Here is a 20,418-nt window from a genome sequence, read left to right on the forward strand (position 1 = left end):
GGTTTCTTAATTCCTCTTCACTTTCTGTCATCAGAGTGGTTATCATCTGTATATCTGAGATTGTTGATATTTCTCCCAACAATTTTAATTCTAGCTTTTGATTCATCCAGACTGGAATTTTTCATGTTGTGCTCTACATATAAGTTAAATAAAGTGACAATATGCAGCCTTGTCCAATATTTCTTTTCCAATATTAAACCAATCAGTTTTTCTATACTCCCATTTATTCTTGCATTTTTCAGTGTAGCCAATCAGAAGACATTAAATATTTCCTTTGATTTTTCTTGATTTGACTTTTTGTTTTGGGAATAAAAGAGACTATTTTAAAAAGTCAAGCTGAGTTTGTACTCAGACATATCCTTCTCTGTGCATCTCCATTGCATTACAAGTAAAAAAAAAATCTGTTCACTAGTGACTGAGTCTTGGAATCTTTCTTTCAGGTACTATAACACTGGACAGGCTCCAAGGATGGGCTTGGAGATGAAGACTGGATCTATTATCTAGCTAAGCGTGGACATATCCATCACGGAAAGGTTGACCACTACATAGTAAGTGCGTCAGCTATGGCAGTTCATTAAACAATCTACCAATGTGCTGTGCTCTGTATCAAGTGAAGGGATTATCTACTCTAATGAACTGGCTATTCAATTAGTCAATAAACTGTGCTAAGTGCCGAATATTCAGCACTAGGATATATAGCTTTGTGGCCATCAGCAAGTTACTTCACTTTCCTGGCTTTCAGCTACCTCACATGAAAAGGAATTAATACCTAATGGCATGGATCTAAGAAATGGTCATTTGTGGCTCCTTTTAGGTTTTAAATCTATGGTTCTTTACAGAAATAGTCTCCAAATTTTTTGAATCACTTATCTCTACCATTTGGGGGTGCCTCCATTTGTGTATATTTACTAATAAAATTATATCTATGTATATATATATATTATGCTACATGAACAATTATGCACAGTAGAAACTCAGTCAAAAATAGATTTTTTTAAAAAAGAAATTCAATTTTTCAAGTTGATAGCAAAGTAGTAATCAGAGAAAGTACATGTAGCAGAATATATACCAGAAAATACAGTTTGGAAGATCTCTCCCATTGGGAACAAGCTCAACAAAGATACTCTCAGATCTCATCCAAGGGGAAATTCCTTGAAGTCTATAATGCAGCAAGCTAGGATAGGGACATGATGGAGACTGCCAGCTCCTTTCATATAACTTCTTCCCAGAATCTTACTGTTCCTTCAGAAACCCAAAGTGAGGCTGGTATCATCTATCTTCTTCTTTGAAGCTAGAAGCCAGAAGCTCCTAAAAGCAACTGTAGAGACTAAAAAAAACTCTCTTCCACTCTCACCAACTCTGCCCTGCTCTTGGAATTGATCTCTCCAAATCAGGAGAGATTTCCATGGGGCTTTGGGACTCAGGTTACAGATCCAGTCTAGAATTTCCCCAGGAATCAAAATAATTCTCACTAGTCAACTGTTTGCTATCTCTGTTAACTTCCCTTTTGGAAGAAATTGTGAAAATATTTGCCCCTCTCTAATTTTGTGGTACCACTTCTATTTTCCAGGATCATTAATAGATTGATGAAAGTGGTCCAGCAATCATATCTGCTAGTACTTTCAGGGCCTGAGGATATAGCTCATCTGCAACCACCATCTTGAATTCATCAATAGCAACTAGGTTCTCTCCTATTATCTCCTTATTGTGAATTAACACTATTTCTTCTGGGATTTCCAGTGCAAAATGGAAAACAATAAATAGCTTCTCCTGGCAATTTATACTCAGTCTCAGCTTTAGCATTGCTAATGTTATATTTATAGTTCTATGCTATACTCATCTTGTTATCTGAGTTTTCTTCCATTTCATGCACAAAAATAGGCATTTTAAAGGATGAAGTAAAAATAATATTTGACCAAAGGCAATAGGGAGCCATTGGAGATTGCTGAGTAGGAGAATGACATGGCTAGATATGAATTTTAGGAAAACTTTGGAAACTGTGTGGACAAAATGGAGAGGGTAGAAACTTGAGGCAGAGAGAGTATTTAGGACATTATTACAGTAGTCTAGGCAAGAGGTGGTGAGAGTTTGAATTAAGATGCTAACTGTGTGAGTGTAGATAGGGCATTGGATGCAAAGACATTGGTGGAGGTAGAAACAGCAGTATGTAGCAACTGACTAGTAATATGGAGAGTGGAATGAAGGATAAGGGTGACGCGGCGAGCCTAGGTAACTGGAAGGATGCCTATTCTCTTAACTGAAATCAGGAAATTTGGAAGAGGGATGGTTGTGGATATAAAGTCAATAATTTCTGTTTCAGACAGGGGGAACAGAAGTGAGATTTGTTTCTGTTAGAAGTAACAATATTTGGGAAATGACTGGTAATGTGGGGGCTGAGAGTAAGAAGTCAGAGACGACACCTAGGTTTCAAACCTAGAATACTAGAAGGGTGCTGGGGCCCTGAACACTATTAGGGAAGTTTGGAAGAGGGAAAAGATAATTCAACAAGATCACAACTCAATCATGTCTACTTGTCTTACAGGAGTCATTCTGTTTCACTCAAAACAAAAATGAGGGAAGGTGGTTCTTTATCCCCAAGCAGTGTCTCAAAGAGCAAAATCCAACCTCCAAGGGGCACCTGCCTTAGTGGTAAGGTAACCTGGATGCATGGCAGGAGCTTTTGGGGAAGGGAAAAGAAACAATTTTCCCAATGATATATCCATCAAAAAATCAGAAAATTAGTCAATTATATTTAGATTGGCACTTATGCTCTCAATTAAGATTTTGTTTATTTAATAGATGACTGTAGGCTTTGGGGAAACTGTTAGTAACATAAAATAATGTTTGTTGAGTCTAGAGATGCAGTACTCTTCTCTGTATTTATTCAAGGTTAATTGTTAATTTTAATCCTTCCTTTGATATGCTTATGGCCCTGTTGACAAGTTGAGTCAACAAACAGATGTTACACAGATGTCAAATAAGCCTTCAGGTTTACAGGAAAGCAAGTTGGAATTATATTGAAAAAGTGATTAAAATGTCCATGCTCTTTGACCCAAAGATCCTGCCAGGCATTGCTTGTACTGCCCCACTGGCACCACCTATTGAATTTCTGGTCACCTTCAATGGACATTCAATTGTCTTCAGAATCATTTCCAAACTCTTCTTCTTGCAATTTAAAATACTCGACCTTTTAACCTTATTTCACGCTTCTGCCCAGAATGGACCTTTCACTCCAGTCAAAATTTCTACTCGTTGTTCTAGAAATGCGTCACCTGCACTCCTGCTTTTTGTCTTTTCCAAGTCCCCTCTCTGAAATGAAATGCCTTTCCCCCTCCTCTCTTTTTTCTTTTTTAACTCAATGTTTGGTTTTTAAAGTATGTTCACTTCCCATCATAATGCAATTAGTTTCCCAATTCAGTGAATTTTCCCTTATATTACAGAAAAAAATTAAATCAAAATCAGCTAACAGTCAGCTGTGTATTGAAGTATATACAATATTTCACACTCATAGTTCTCCACCTCTGCAATGAAGAGGGGGGACATTTTTACATCTGGAGACAAACTTGGTCATTATAATTATTCATCATTTTGTCTGTTTTACTGTTACTTCCATTTATATTGTTGTAGTGATCCTATATATGGTTTTCCTAGTTCTGTCTATTTCACTATGTATCATTTAGCATAAGTCATTCCAAGTTTCTCTGAATTATTTCTCATTAGAAAGAATGACTTCTCTCTGAAGTCATTTCTTATTAGAATAGTAATAATTCATTTTCATTCATAGCCATTAGCCATTCCCCAGTGGATGGTCACCCACTTTGTTTCCCATTCCTTGCAACAGCAAAAGTGCAGCACTGAAGATTTTTGGAGGGGGATGTATTATGAAATATATATATAATACATAAAACACAGACACAACTATATAATTTTTGCATATACATATATATACACATAAGATATATTTGTGTATCTTTTATATTTTAATATACATTTTATATATGATAAATATTTTATGTATTTAAAATATATATTTACATATCTTTTTATGTATATGTATATAACATAATTTTTTCTGTGTGTGTGTGTGTGTGTGTGTGTATGTGTAAGCTTTCTCTCTTTCACCTCCTTAACCTACATAAGGGAAATCTCTGGATCAAAAAGTATGGACACTTTATTTACATTTTTATACATAATTCCCCACTTCATCAATGCTGTGTTATTACACCTGTCTTCCCCCAGCTTCTTCAACATTGACTGTTTTTGTTTCTCCCTGACAACTTCTATGTACACATCCTCCTCCCTCCCTCTGGGAGAGAAGGTACCCAGTTTGACCCGACTGCCTCAATGTTCTACAAGATTCCTTTTAGTAACACTAAACATCTCTGAAAATTTTTATGAAGATTCAGATGTGAAATCTCATTTCTAAATCCACCAAACCACCAAGTTTTTACCTGGTTGTGTGAAAGAGTTAATTCCAACTCTTTCCCAGCCTACTGAAGAGTGCTTACTGTAATGGCTAAGTGCAGTGGAGCCTGAGAGGAGAGAGGAGGTGTCTCTTAGGATATGTTTGCACACTGCTGTGTTGATGTTAAACCACTGTGCTGAAACGTTGATGTTGCTCAGTTCTGCCTAGAACCAAATGGTATTTAAAAGACCCCAGGGAGCCTTTGCTGGGCAATGACCTTTGTCTTCTGCTTGGAAGGGTGGTTGGCTTGTCGGCAATTGCTGATCAGTCAGAAGTTGTTTGGTGCTTAGTCTTACCTCTGAATACATCTCCCTTATGGCTCAGGAAAGAGAGGCTATGGACTACAGAATTCAGGCTTCCACAGAGATGCATTATGCCTGTTCCTCGAAGAAAAACAGATGCTGTTTTCACCTAAGGGTCTCGGGGGAATCTGATTTCTATTGCAAAAGAGGTCATGAGAACAAACTATTAAGAACCCAGCTATGAAGTTACCAACTCCCAGGGTCTTAAGAGGACCATTTTTCAGTCTTTCTGTTCTGGTAACTTAATTTTGGTCACGCTATTGGCAAAATAGGACCTAACCTTCTCATCCCTCTCTCACAATCACCCTCCCTCACACACACATACAAAATAGTTCTTTATCAGTGGTAATAGGAAATCCTCATTTTTTCTGGACTAAATAGGAAACATAGGTATAAGATCACAAAGTCATCCTTTTGCATTTTATTCTAAATTAGAAGTTCTTAACCATTTTTGGTTCATGGATCCCTTTAGAAGTTTAGTGACTCCTATGGACCTCTTATTAGAATAATATTTTTAAATAAAGAAAATACTAAATTTCAGTTAAAGGTTACTGAAAACAAAGATGTAATTTTTTTTACCATTCAAATTTACAGATTCCCTGAAATCTATCTATGGATGCCCTTGATCCTTGGACTCTAGGTTAAGAATGCTTGTTCTGTATGGTCAACCAATCCACTCTAATCCGATCCAATTCAACAAGCATTTATTAAATGTATGTGATATAAAGAGATTCAGTATGATACAATAAGTAAAGATCTGCCATTGCAATCAGAAAGACCTGAGTTCAAGTTCTTCCCCTTATACATGCTAGCTGTGTGATCATGGACAAGTCACTTAGCCTCTAAACATCCCTAAACAACTCTCTGAGACTATAAATTATAGATAAGCTGTTGGTGTGCATTAATGGAGGTTGTTTCCACCCCAAAGATTTCCCATACTGATTTGATTAGGAGTGGGTTGGAAAAGGGGTTAGGAATATGTGAATTCTATTGTTCCAAATCACTGACATTCAATGAAAAACTGTTCCTACAGTCAAGGGTTTTATAGTCCACTACAAGAATAGAATACATAAAGCTGTAAGCATATACACTATTATTTGAGGAGAGAGACGACACTAAGAATTGGGTGACGGGGAAAGGCTTCCTGAATGAAGTAGTATCTGAGCTAAACCTTAGAGCAAAGCAGGAATTTTAAGGACAGTGGTGAAGAGACAGCCTGTACAAAGATACAGAGATGGAACATAAAATATAAATCTGAGGAATAACTAAAAAGATAATTTTGTCTGGAATACAGAACACTCAAAGGACAATGTAGTGAAATAAGCCTGGAAAGGTGTCTTGGAAAGGTGACCTAGAACCAAAAAGCACTTTAAATATCAAATTGACAACTTTTAGTTTTGCCCTAGAGTCAAGAGATAGCCACTGAGGTTTCATAAGCAGGCAAGGGACTCAGATGCACCTATGTTTTAGAAAAGTCCAATTAGGAAACCATTGCATTAAGTGTGAATTAAAGTGGTAGCCATGAAAGCAAAGAGAAATGGATAGATGTGTGAGATGTGTGCTGTGTAGGCAGAATCAGCAAAGATCCAAACACTCAATGTGTCATTTGTCACCAGCTGCCCAGGTGGGAGACAAAGCCCCTTTCAAAGTCATCCCAGGGGCTTGGATAGTACAGTGGCTATGGGGCAAATGATCAGCTCCTGGGGCTATTTTGCAAGCATCAACCAAATTATTTTCACTCTCTGGTTAGAGCCTAAGGAATCACTTTTGCCTTTTATTTTCTATTTGATAACAAGTTCCCCCAAAATAACCTCAGCAGATATTGGCAGGTTTCATACCTCCAATTTAGCACAAGTGGCCAGTAGCTGTAATAGTGTTAACCGTGACTAATGCATTTGGTATTAGTAGGTGTAATACCATGTATAATTCCAAGCCAATCCTCCCATTTGTTTCACTAATATCCCCTTTGAAGTTCCCTGAATTGTACATTTGCAGTCTCTTGACAGGTCTAAGTACATATAGATGCCTTTCCATCCCTTCAGCTGAGACAAAGAGTGTTTCTTATTTCTGACCACAAAATTAGTTTTCCATAAGCTCTAAATCATATTTGTGCAAGAGATGGAACTTTTCCTATATCGTTGGTTAACTGATATTCGGGCTTTCCTTTCACTGGCTTTCCTGAGTAAAGCCAGAACATTTATTCTTTCTCAGGAAGGGCAGGGCATGGGGGGGAAGGACTGGGGGGGGGCGGGAGGGGGGAATGGGGAAGAATAGATAACTAAATTCACCCAGAGCAAGAGGGGGCAGGGAGGCAACATAACTTGGATATAAGTTCAGGATCTAACTTCAAATCTCAGAGGATCTATCTTCTGCCAACTAGATAGAAACATCCTCTAGCCTGTGGGTGGTGTGGGTGGTGGGAGCCAAACAGAGCAAGCCAGAGATAGGGAGAGTCAGGAATCAAACAGAAGTTTAATTTCAAAGTAAAGGAAACAGCTTGCAAGCAAGGAGGCAAATTCAACATAGGGCCCCATGCCTATTTGGGGGGACCCACTTTAGTGTGGGGAGATCTCAATACTTATACCAATATGAGACAAGTTTGATTTCATAGCAGGGCTTCATGACCAGAACATGGGTACAGCAGGTGCTTGTCCAAGCTCAGAGAACACCTGGGGCTGCTCAAAGTAATACAATAATTATATAAAACGATTCTGGGATTTTGCTGTGGCTGAAATCATCCAGAGGGTGAGCACAAAGGCTTGTTGTTATGCCAAACTCAGGGCACAGACTGCTTGTTGGCCCATAGCTCTGGAAAATAGGGTGTCTCCTAATAGCTTGACAATTCAAATCCCAGGTATGCCATGGTAAGATTTAAGGCAACTTGCTTACTTTCTTATGCTACAAATGAGGAAACTGCTTCCTCATTCATAAAATGATGAGATTAAACCACATGACCTCTAATGTCCATTTCTGCTCCATACCTATAGAATCATAATCCAACAATTCCACTCTGCAGAAAATTTGATGGCCAGTGGGAAGAAACGTGCTTCAGCTAAGAGAACAACACTGGGCAGAGTGCAGATGGTGACCCAGAGGAGTGGCAGTGGAGAAGGCACACAGGGCCTTCAATTATTTGCCCCGGGACAAAATTCTGATGGCCCCAAGCTAGCTATACCTTTGGTTATTTCCAGAGTCACTTTTTAGGGACAAAGCTAACAATATTACCTGCTTATGTGGGAGAAAAAGCTAGACTGGAAAGAGCTGATTAGGACCTAGCCTCTAATCCTACTGAACCATCACCTATCCATGTCACCATTGGCAAAGTGATTCACTCCCTAAGCCTCAGTTTCCTCATCTGAATACTAATGGGGTTGAATTTCATGATCTCTAAAGTCTTGTCTAGCTGTGGAATCTCAATTCTTATCTCCACTACTGTGAGAAGTGGATTAATAGAAAAGATGGAAAAAGGGGAGAAAGCAGAGTTGTTTGTGCTTTTAGATTGGAGATAATGCCAAATGAAGGTTGTTGGCACAATTGTCCATCAACTGGCACCTAAGATGAAGAGAAAGAATGTCAGGGACAATAATTGTACTCAGCTAATTTCACCAACTAGTACCAAAAATATTAAATCCAATTATTTTTATATTAAACCCAATTTCCATTTCAATACTGACACCTACTTCTTCCATACTTCCATCAGTTTAAATTCATCAAGCCTAAAGTACCAAATATTGTCAAGTCTTACAGTCTACAGGCATTTATTAGGCACTTCTATGTGCTAGGAACTGTGGTAAGCATTGGGAATACAAATATGAACCAAATTACTTATTTGCTAGGGGGTAGTTTAAAATTCTTAGAAAAAAAGATATACAGAATATTTACTGCTCCAATTCCCCGGTCCATTTAGCACCCTGTGAAAGAATTGGCCCTTCAGGAAAAAAATGGAACTGAGATGTTTGACTTGAAGGGTGGAAGAATGCTAGCTATCTTCAAGAGTCTGAAGGGCTTGTTCTTGCTTAGCTCCAAGGCAAGGATTGACTCACTCCATATCTGGGTCAGATCAGACCCTCCACTCTGCAACTGGAGGCTTTACAGAAAACAAGTAGCCACATTTGGTCCACAGGCTGTAGTTTGCCAATTCCCACTCTTGAGAGCAAAGCTAGGAGGAATCAGCCTAGGACACCAAGGTTCAAAGAGGCAGATTTCCACTCATCATAAGGAAAGTCCAGTAGGTCAAGCCAAGTCAATAAGCATTTATTAAGCCCTTACTATGTGTCAGGCAGCATGCTAAAAAGGGACTCATCCTAACAATTAAGGATGTACAGTAGTATAATGTGCTGAAAGTGAGCACTGGAGGTCTTCAAGGAGAAGCTTGATGTCTATTTTTCTGATGCTATAAACTACCATGTAGAGAGTTGTTCAAGGAGGGGTTAAACTAGATGCCAGTGCCAGGACTGTGAAATTGCTAGGTAACTGAAGAATGCATTTGACCCAATTTGAAATCTTCATTTCATTAATTATGCACAATAATGTCACTGGGAGGGGGAAAAAAGTCTTTGTCAATATACTGAATTTTTTTTTATAGATTTGTGATTAACTTCTAATTATAGACTAATTACCCTATTCATTATCATGACAGATTTTATGTGTTGACATAGAATCTATAAATGATGCCAGCAAGGCAGCAGCAGATTTAATACATTCTAATATCACAATCTTTTTCTTCACCAAGAAAGTACAGAGAGAACTAGGCTGCTGCTGCTTGTCTGGTGGCTTATTCTTAGTAGTGAGCATTAAAAAACAGTGACAGGATTTCAGCAGCAAGAGAATGAATGACTCAGGTGAACTTTCTGATTTTACTTCTAAGGGAAATTTAAGGTAAGAGAGAAAAATGGGCTCTGTTTCTAGGTAGCAGAAGCCTAGATGGATCAATGAAGCAGCTGACTTGAAACAGATGTGTGTGTGCACACATGTGTATGTGTGTGTGTGTGTGTATACAAGTCTTTGTGTTCAAGTGTTTATCTACTAGCACTGATGAACAACTCACTCATATTTCCTCAGAAAATGAAGTGGAAGATTCCATAGAACAGAAAACAGCATTATCTCTACCAATAGAGGAAGGATTCAATCATATTTGGGGCTGTTATTTTTTGGTTGCTTTTATGCTGCTGTACTAGATCTAATCTCGCTATCAGTGTGTTCCTTTTTCCATTGTAAATAATACCATCAACTCCTCCTACTTGTTGGTTGCCTCCCAGGAAGTTTCTTTATCTCTAGAAACTTGGAAATTGCATCTTGTCTCATTCCTGTTCACTCTCAAGGCAATAGCATCCAGATATCCCTCATTCTGTTCAGAGGAAGAGAAAGCCATTGCCTCCCACACATCTGCCAGAGATACGCAATTTGAAATCTCCAATGAAAGATTTGCAGCAGCTCATTTACCTAGGTGGGGGTCCAACTGGCAGAAGAGGAAGTCAGGCATGTATAAATCCCAGTTGTTTGCAATCTGATGGTCCTACTGAGTTCTTGTTCTCCTGGGCTCAACAAAAAGCATGCCTTCTGCTTGCAACAAAGAAATTTCAAAAGTTACCCCCAAGACATGACAGATAATTCCTGGTTGTTACACTATAGAACTTGTAGCATGGTTTTGGTTTTGTTTTGTTTTTTTTCCATCTAGGGATCATGATCCTCTTTCTCTGGGTCAGGCAGGAAAATAGAATGACTAAGCAAAATAATTAACATAATGATTGAAAGGAAGCATGATATTGGAGCCAAGAAGACCTGTGTTCAAATGCTGCCCCGGTCATATGCTGGCTGTTTGACTGCAACATAACCCTTCCCTTCTCTGTACTCCTCCCAAAATTCACTACTTCTCTAAATAATAGGACACTCAACTTGTAGATTTCTATCTGTGGAGCTAGTTTCTAAGCACAGGTTCCCTACACAAATGAAATCACAGGATTGGATTACCCCTCCCCCCCCCAAAAAAAGGATCCATTAATAGCAGATCCACATCCAGAACCAAAGGAGTTTGAATGCATGCTATTTTCAATGTAGTTTTTTTTTCCTTTTGTTCTGCTTTTTCTTTCATAGCATGACTAATGTGGAAATATGTTTAACGTGATTGCACATATATAACTTTTATCAGATTGCCTGCCATCTTGGGGAGGAGAGAGAAATTTTTGAAACTCAAAATTTTATAAGAATGAATGTTTAAACCTATATTTACATGTAATTGGAAAAAATAAAATGCTATTTACATTAAAAATGTAATTGACAAATGTTTAATAAGAAAAATACCCAAAAATAATTCTTAAAAGTTAAATCTTTACAACCAATTGTTGGGACCTCATTCTCTGGATGACCTCCCCTAACTCTGTCCAAATACCTGTCTATATTCCCAAGGCCTAAACCTAGTTCTGCCATGATTCTGCTCATTACTTTTGCTCATCTTTCCTTATCCAGGGATCCCAGATCTTAGAAACACAATATTAATTATTCTAAAAGGAAAATGAAAATTAGTGGCCTTTTTTGGGAAACCAAATGAAGTTTATGTAAAACTGCTAATTAACTGCTAATTCCTAGGTAAACAGCACAAGAGGTAGAATTTGTACAGCTCACTGCAGGCCTACATTGAAATGATCCTGCTTGCCTATCTAAAGAAATTAAATAATATGGTTCTTGTTTTCTAACTCAGGAAACCAAAGTATAAGGGAATTAAGTCACTTGGCCAGGGCAACCAAGTTCGATAGCTATGGGGTACATGGAGAGCTAACACAGCCAGATGAACATAAGCAAACAGACTGCAGAGGAAATGTTCTTCAAGATGGAGAGAGAAAGACAGAATGGGGGAAGAGAACAAAGAGGAGAGGACAAACAGAGAGAAAGAAGAAAAACAGAAAGACAGAGACAAAGACAGAGAGAGGAGGGAGAGAGTAAAGGGGAGAAAGGGAGAAACAGATGAAGGGGACAGAGAAAAAAGTAGGAGGGAGAGAGAGAGAGAGAGAGAGAGAGAGAGAGAGGGTGGAGGAGGGAGGGGAGAGAGAGGGAGGGGGGGGGAGAGAGAGAGAGAGAGAGAGAGAGAGAGAGAGAGAGAGAGAGAGAGAGAGAGAGAGAGACTACTCGAGATAGGGAAGACAGGAACGGGAAAGACAAAACCATCCATCTTTGGAACCTATAGCCTCTCAAGGGAGACGTCCATTTTTCAGCTTCAGGAAGTCTTCACTAACTTGTACCTTCACAGCATTCCATAGGTTTCAACCCCAGAATGCAGGAGGAAAATCTGCCTTTTCTCAAACAGCCTTTAGTCCTGTCAGTGGTTTCATCCTCACTCCCCTGTCTCCCCTCCCTCTTCACCCTGTATATCCCATAAGAGCAGTCACATAAGGGGTAATATAACAGAGGGAAACATCAAAGCTGCCAGATCATTCAGCCAAGGTCTGGAACGGGCCAGCGGATCAAGAGATGATGATAAAGAAGGAAACAACCCCTGGCCTGTCATATGATTGGATTCTCCATGGGAGGTGGGGGTGGGGTCTCAATAACCCACATCAAGCAAGTGATATGTGACTGTTTCCAGTATAGTTGCTGATCACAAATGGTAGTATTTGTATTATTTTTTAAAAATAATAAGACTCTCCATCAAGTTCAAGCCTAAAGAGGCAGTGAGAAAAGATGCTGGATTTGGAGTAAAAAAAAAACAAAAACAGAACAAAAGACCCCAGGTTTGACTCCCAATTCAAAGCTTGTACAAAGTACTCCTATATAGGCATCTGTTTCCTCATCTGTAAATTGAGGGGCTTGGCCTAGATAACCTTTAAGGTATCTGCCAGTTCTAAATCTATGTTCCTAATCTAAGCAATTGATTTTAGAGCTAAGGGGTTAATAACAGCCTTTCAAAAGAAGAGCCCCAAAGTTCCAATTCAATACCTTTCAATTCTACAAGCATTTCTTTTTTTTTTCCTATAAGCATTTCTTAAACACCTACAGGTCGCTGTGCGAAATTCTGGGAATACAAAGACAAGAATTAAATATGCCCATCTTCAATCCTATAAGTTGTAGCTTGGCTCTGGCAAGTAAGGTACCATTGACTAAGCACTGATTCTTGGATAAGAGTCAGGACAAAGTCACTGACTTTCAAAGCAAGGGTACAGGGTAAGGTGGGAGGATAGCATTGAAAATTGGTACCAAACATCACACTAACACTTGTTGGACCTGGGGCAAAAATAGAATTTGGGTAGGAGAACAGATCACACAAATTCAAAGGAGCCAATAAAAGATCTCAGACAAGAGGTCTCTAGCAGGAGACAGAGATACTATTGGTGGGAAAAAAACAGGACTGGAGAGAAAAGGAAAGGACCCAGCAAGGTCATCATGGCTAATGCCTAATTATTCTTTCTTTCTTTCTTTCTTTCTGCTTTTTGGAGGGGGGAAAGCAGGACAATTGGGGTTAAGTGACTTACCCAAGGTCACACAGATAGTAAGTGTTAAGTGTCTGAGGCCGTATTTGAAATCAGGTCTTCCTGACTCCAGGGCTAGTGCTCTATTCACTGTACCACCTAGCCACCTCACTAATTATTCTTTCTAACTAGAGTTGAAACTCAGTTGTTTTTACCTGTCAAAGGAGTAAAAGTCCTATCTGTGCTATCTAAAATTTTGTGCCCTCAGGCAAAGCCCTCATTGGTTTATGTGAGATAGGTCATAGGATCATAGCTTTAAAGCTGAAAAGGGAACTTTAAGGGCTATTGAGTCCAATCCCCTCTTCTTTAAAGATGAGAAAACTGAAACTGAAAGAGTTTAAGTGACTTGTGCAGGGTCATAGCTAGTAAGTGTCTAGACTAGATTTAAACTATAAATCTGCTGACTCCAGGTCCAGCAGCTTGTCCACTATACCATGAAACCTCTCAGACAGCCAATCTCAGATCTCCAAGTCTCATCATATGCTTTTGGACACCCCAATTTGCCCCTAACATGAGCTCACTTCTCCTGGCCTTATTCAATGGTGTCTCTTCCATTCTAACAAAATCTTCATTTCTAAAATTACTTTCAAGTCCTTTCTTTGTCTCTCCAAAAGAAATGTCAGAGAAACAAAAGGTTTCTCAGCCCAAATCTCTGAAATAAATCTTTGCATTAGGGGACCAGTGAAATAATAATCCCTTGCCAGAGTTCTGTCGTGCTAATGATGTATTAATGTCAGTCTCTATTGTAGCACCATTGCCCTGATGATGTGCTACTCAATAACTTGGCACCACTTGTCAGAAACTCAGTCAGGTTGCTCAAGCTTTGCAAATTTCATCTTAAAAACCTTCATAATTTAAAGAACTACTGAGGACAAAAGTTGTTAGGAGGTAGGCATACCAAGTCCCTGGTCCCCTTTGAGTTATATCAGGATGAGGAAGGTCACAGCAATAGCAAAAGGAAGAAAAACTGGGGTCCTCGAGATGGAAATCCCTACTATTTAAGGATGTCTTCTCTCATAGCTAAATTCTCCCCAAGTATATTTTAGGCTGTAAAAGTGAAATAAAGTGAAAATAATCAGTTTTGTAGATACTAAGAGACTCTAGGCAAAACGGGTTAATGGAAAGAACATAGGATTTGGCACCAGACAATTCATGTTAAAGTCTTGGCATCCATTTTCATGGCCTGTATCTGTATGACTTTGACCAAACTGTTAAATTTCAATGGGTCTAAGTTTCTTTATCTGTAAAACAAGGAGGTGGGGTTAACCTCTAAAGTCCCTTCTAGATATAAGTTGTTTTAAGTTACTTCTATTTCAGCTCTTCTTTCTTTTTTTTTTTTTACAATATATTTTCAGGGCACTCTATGACTGCTTCAAAGCAGAGGTTCCCAAACTTTTAGTATGAGTGCTTCTTGGTAATACAGAACAGAATTCTCTGGCCCTGACATGATAGCAATGTGTTCTACCTACTATCCTTTGAGTGAGACATAATACATACTGACAAAATCACTATGAATTCAGTAAGGCTTTTACATGATTTTTTTATTTGATTCATCAGAATAGCATTTGTACACATTTGAAAAATAGTCATGGATTTATTATTTAATTACTTTATTCTACAGAGAGAATCTTAGCATCTTTATTATACAGAGTCATTGAATCAGCAGGTATAACTTTAAGAGATTGGAGCTCTGGGTTAAGCAATGACACTTTCAAAGTTATATCTAGCTCCACATCCATTATTTAGATTTTAATACAAGTGCAAAAACTTGCCACAGCATGTGTTGACAAAAAGCATGAGGCATTTCACATTGTCAGGAGCCCATATGGCTTCATAGACCCCTTACACTAACTGTGTAGTCCTCAGGTCAGGGACCTCTGCTGTAGAGCAGGGCTTCTTAAACTTTTTCCACTTGAGACCTCTTTTCAGCAGTTTTTGTTGGGGTTGCATGGCCTGAGGGAATGCACAGTGCAAAGTGCACATGCTTTGTGTTCAGAAACAAGACAGCAGTAAAATTATCCAATGCAACATGGACAAGTGCTTCCAGAAACACCTCAGATTCATTATGCCTTTGATTTTTAATTAATTTTTGGTTATTGCACATCCAGAAACCTTTTATTGTTGCCAAATTTTTTGAGACCCTATATGGGATCACAACCCACAGTTTAAGAAGTACTTCATTTAAGAGTATAATCCTAGTTATTTTATGAGATCTCTGAATCATTTGTAAAGCTCCTTAAAATGTTTACAGGGTAAGATATCTCTTCCAACAAAAATGCATGATTTATTCTTGCATAGTCACACAATCCATCCTTCATGTTTTGAATATCCTCCCTTGTCATCTTTGCTTATTGAAAACCTTGGTTCCCTTTAAGGCCCAGCTCAGGCTGCCTCATGGATGAAGCCTGCCTGATTATTCCCAGCAAAAAAAATGTTCTCTTACTCAAATTTTCCTAGAACGCTTGTTTGGAGTTCTCTTTTGCCCCTCTCATACTCAACCTTGTACTATCACGGTTAATCTATGTACTATATAGAACCTCCAGTACAATGTTAGCTTCCTGAAAGCTGGGGCTATGAGGTTTTTCATCTTTGTATCTCCAGGGTCAAGCAAAATATCTTGTATAGAATATAAAATTGAAACATGTTTGCCAAATGAATTAATTCCTTAAATAAACTAAGGGGTCACACATTTAAAATAAGACTAATTTTTTAATTTTATAGTTTGGTCTTTGTAAAGTGAACAAATCCCTTATAAAATGGACAACCATAATTTATGTTTTATAAATTTGGATTCTGATATTCCAAGTCATACCTGTATAGTTTTGGGGGTTTTTGTTGGGCTTGGGTTTTGTTTGGCAGGGGGAAGGCAGGGTAATTGGGGTTAAGTGATTTGCCCAAGGTCACATGGCTAATAAGTGTTAAGTGTCTGAGGCTGGTTTTGAACTCAGGTTCTCCTGACTCCAGTGCTGTGTTCGCTGAACCACCTAGCCACCCCACTACTTGTATGGTTTTAAAATGAATGTTCCTGGCTTTATAGTCTTAGATATAGAACAACTCAAAGACTACATTCTTTATCCATATATGATATTAACAGACCATTAAGTGATACAAATGGATCAAGAATTGGGCTTGGAACCAGAAACTCATCTTCATGAGTTCAAATCCAGTTTCAGACATTAACTAGTTGCATGACCCTGGTCAAGTCACTTAACCCTGTTTACCTCACTTTCCTCATCTGTAAAAATGAGCTAAAGAAGTAAACGGCAAACTGCTCCAGCATCTCTGCCAAGAAAACCCCAAATGGAGTCACTGAGAGTTGGACTTGACTGAAAAATGACTTAATAATAACAACATAGGATGGAAATGGGTGGACCTAGTCTGATAAAAATACCCATCTCATTCCCTCTACTTCCTTACTTTTCCTGAACTTGGACTTAACTTTTATAACCATCTTTTAAGAAGAAGGAGTTAAGTAGAGTGGAAAGAATACTGGCTTTGGAGTTAGGGGATGTGGGTTCAAATCCTTCCCCTCATGCTCTGGGGTTAAAGGACCTGGGTTAAATGCTTACTACTTGTTTCACTATAAGTAAATCACGTAGGCTTCATAGACCTCAGTTTCCTCATCTGTAAAATAGACCGATTAATCTCTCATGTGAAATGATTATAGTTGCTAAAGTACTTTCTAACTTTACCAATGCAATCTAAGGAGTCATCCATATAACACTTTGATAAAACTATATTCTGAGATTAGATAAGTAATTTTGAAACAATGTTGAGTCTAGAAATCCCAGGGAGGTAAAAAGTTGCTGATTCTGACCCTACTGTGAAAAAAACAAACTGTTAAACCAAACCTCTGTTGCCATATGATCAGCATTTGTTTCAATAGGACCATCAGGAAGGTGGTGAGTGAGGGAAGGAGTTCAAGTCCTCTGCTCCCAAAAGATGGGGCCTCTTCTCCCCCACTTCAGGAATGGATATTTTTCTCCTTTATTAGACCAGAATGATCTATGAGGACCAACTACAGGAATATTTGTGCATCCTATCTCAGGGCCTACTCTTTGTTAATATGACCATTGCCTAGGCTTTCTTGTTACTTTGGGGGACCGTAAAATGACATATCTGGATAGACACCTAAGGTGGTCTTCCCAGTCATTTGTTTCCTATGGCTGCCAAGATCAAACACAAAAACCCTGTGTTTGCTATTCAAAGCCTTTCAGAACCTGGCTCTTCCCATCTTTCCACTTTTCTTATACTTTACTTCTCTCCATGTACCCTCTGATCCAGTCACACTGGTCTCCTTGCTCTTCCTTGCACGAGACATTCCCTTACCCAACTTTCTCTGTCTCTCTGTCTCTTTCTGTGTTTCTCTGTCTCTGTCTCTGTCTCTGTCTGTTTCTCTGTCTCTGTCTCCTGTCTCTGTCTCTCACTTAATAAACCTTATTCCAGCCTCCAATATGTGTGTGGTCTCCTCCTAAATACTCTCTCATCACAGATTTCCATTGTCCACTGCAAAGAAATCCAGACTAATATTCCATAGCAGTACAGATCTAATCCACAGATGGACTAATCTTGCTACATAATCTTTGAATTGTTGCACAGTGTTGACCTGGACATATTGGGCAATTGGGAATTTATTTCACCACTCCACTAATACTTGTATTTTATTCCCTACAAAGAACACAAGTCACTGTACTTTTGCTCTCACATACTGTGAGTCCTGGCTAGTAATGTACCAGCTAAAAAGAATGCATGGTTCACTGACATTCTTCCTTCACATTATGAGATTCTTCTTCTGATCAAGAAATATTCAATGGATGATCTTTGTGTTGAATAAGATATACATTTATATGAACATATGGTATATTCTTTTGTTAATTAATTATAAATGAATTAAACACATATGTGTGTATGAGTCTCTTGGTTGGTCCTGCTAACCTTTCAGTTTATTCATTTTAATTAATTCATTTGGCTATTCAATTCAACAAATGGTTTTTAATTTTCTACCATTTTCACCATGCAAGGTCCTGAGGCACCTAGGTGGTACAGTGGATAGAGCACTGGGCTTGGAGTCAGGAATATCCAAATTAAAATCTAGCCTCAGATACTAGCTGTGTGATTTACTTGGTCTCAGTTTCCTCAACTGTAAAATGGGGATAATAACAGCAAATACCTCCCAAGGATGATGTGAGGACCAATGCCTAGCAGAGTGCCTGGCCCATAGTGTCACTATATAAATGCTTATTCCCTTGAGGGAGATACAGAATTAGGAAAAGTCCATGTGGTCCTTATAATCTAGTCAGAGAATAAGACAACAACTCAGATAACTATGTATCAATACTTTAAAAGAGTTTGCTATTTCAACAGTGCAGATACTACCATCAGTGCAGATTGTAACCCCTCTCCATATTCATAAATGGTCTTGAAGAGTTGCTTTTGCTAGAAGATATATCACTCTCCAATCAGTCTTTCTGATCTTAGCTAGGTTGATCTCCAATCAATACTCACATATATACCGTGTTTCCCCGATAATAAGACACTGTCTTATTAAATTTTTTGGACAGAAAAACACCAGAGGGCTTATTTTCAGGGGAGGGCTTATTTTAATGAACATTGACAGCAATTTTATTAAACAGGTAAATGTGAACAAAAAAATGTACCTTTATTCAATAAGCAAATCACTGGGGAAGAACAGGATGATGCGCTCACTGCTGCAGCTCTGATTGGATGCAGCTCAGAGCGCGGCGTGCATTTCACCCGGGGGGGGAGGGGAACGGTGCATACAGAGGGTACCGTAATGTAGCGTGTAGCGCAGGGGATCACCTTCACTACAGTAGCAATCTCAATAGGGCTTATTTTCGGGGGAGGGCTTATTTTAGAGGAATCTTACACAGTAAGGGGAGGGCTTATTTTCGGGATAGGTCTTATTATCAGGGAAACACGATATATATAAAGAATTATGTGAATATTCTATTTTTATTATTCCCTGTGTTTTTGATATTGCTAGGGGAGATGCCAATAGAACACAATGCCTTTTTGTTCATTAATAAAATAATCTTCTTGATGGGGGTGGATTCCTTAACCTCATCAATTTGACCAGGTTCTATTGTTTAACTCATCATACCCCTTCTAATCAGGGCAGCAAGGTGGCACACTCATCTTCCTCAGTCCAAATCCAGCCTCAGACACTTACTAGCTATGTGACCCTGGGTAAGTCATTTAACTCTATTTGCTTCAGTTTCATCATCTGTAAAATGATCTGTAGAAGGAATGGCAAACCACTCCAGTATCTTTGCCTAGAAACCCCAAATGGGATCATAAAGAGTTGGAGATGACTAAAAAACAACTCAAGTCTTTCTAATAAAAATTCCATTTCCCCCCCTAAGTTCAGCACAACATCTACTGGTAATATAAATTATATGCAATGAGGTTATAAGAAAGATGAAATTGATAAAAAGATAAAAGCAATTGGTCTTGCTAGATTGTGTTTCTTTCTTTTTCTTGGAGGAGGGTGGAGGTGGTGTCTAATCATTTACCATCTTTGTTTTGTTTTTAGTAACCTATTTGGCACTGTATTTCTATAGTTGGGGAAAAAAAAGAAAAAGAAAAAATCAGAAGGCACAGGGTGTTTTGTTCACCACCTTCCCCAGTTCCCTCACTCTATTCCCCTTTCAGGGAAAGAGATTGTATCTCAGGTGGTTCCCAAGTTTCCCCCAGTTAATTCACAGCATCCAACGTTGCCTGATTTAGCTCATATTGTTACCTTGCCTATCAGAACCCCTGAACATTGCCAAGAAGGAAAGAGGCACAGAACAGAGCCCAGCACAGCACACCAAGGAAGGAAAGTGCCATCTGATTAGCCCAAGCCAAGCAACTTAATAGGTTTGTTTCTGAAAAGCACAGAAAATTTGTAAGATAAAGATATCCCTGGGAAGTTCCAAGTTGATGATCACCTAGGCTGGGTGTTGATAAAGAAATTCATTGCTTTTTCACTCCCCCCAGGGCAATCAATCAACTCAGCAGTGTTAGCCACAATCTCCATCACAAACTTATAGTGAACAACAGGGGCCAACACAATTGTTCAGAGGCAGGCAGTACATTTTTTTAAGTGTTCTTCCTCCTCTATACACCCCCTCCTCCATCCCCTTATTCCTCTTAAATATTTGAAATGTGAGGATGTTAAATGTTTCAGAAA

Source organism: Petaurus breviceps, unplaced genomic scaffold (assembly GCF_028583685.1).
Source record: "Petaurus breviceps papuanus isolate PSGF00001 unplaced genomic scaffold, PetGlider_PUasm1.0 187, whole genome shotgun sequence".
NCBI lineage: Eukaryota > Metazoa > Chordata > Mammalia > Diprotodontia > Petauridae > Petaurus > Petaurus breviceps.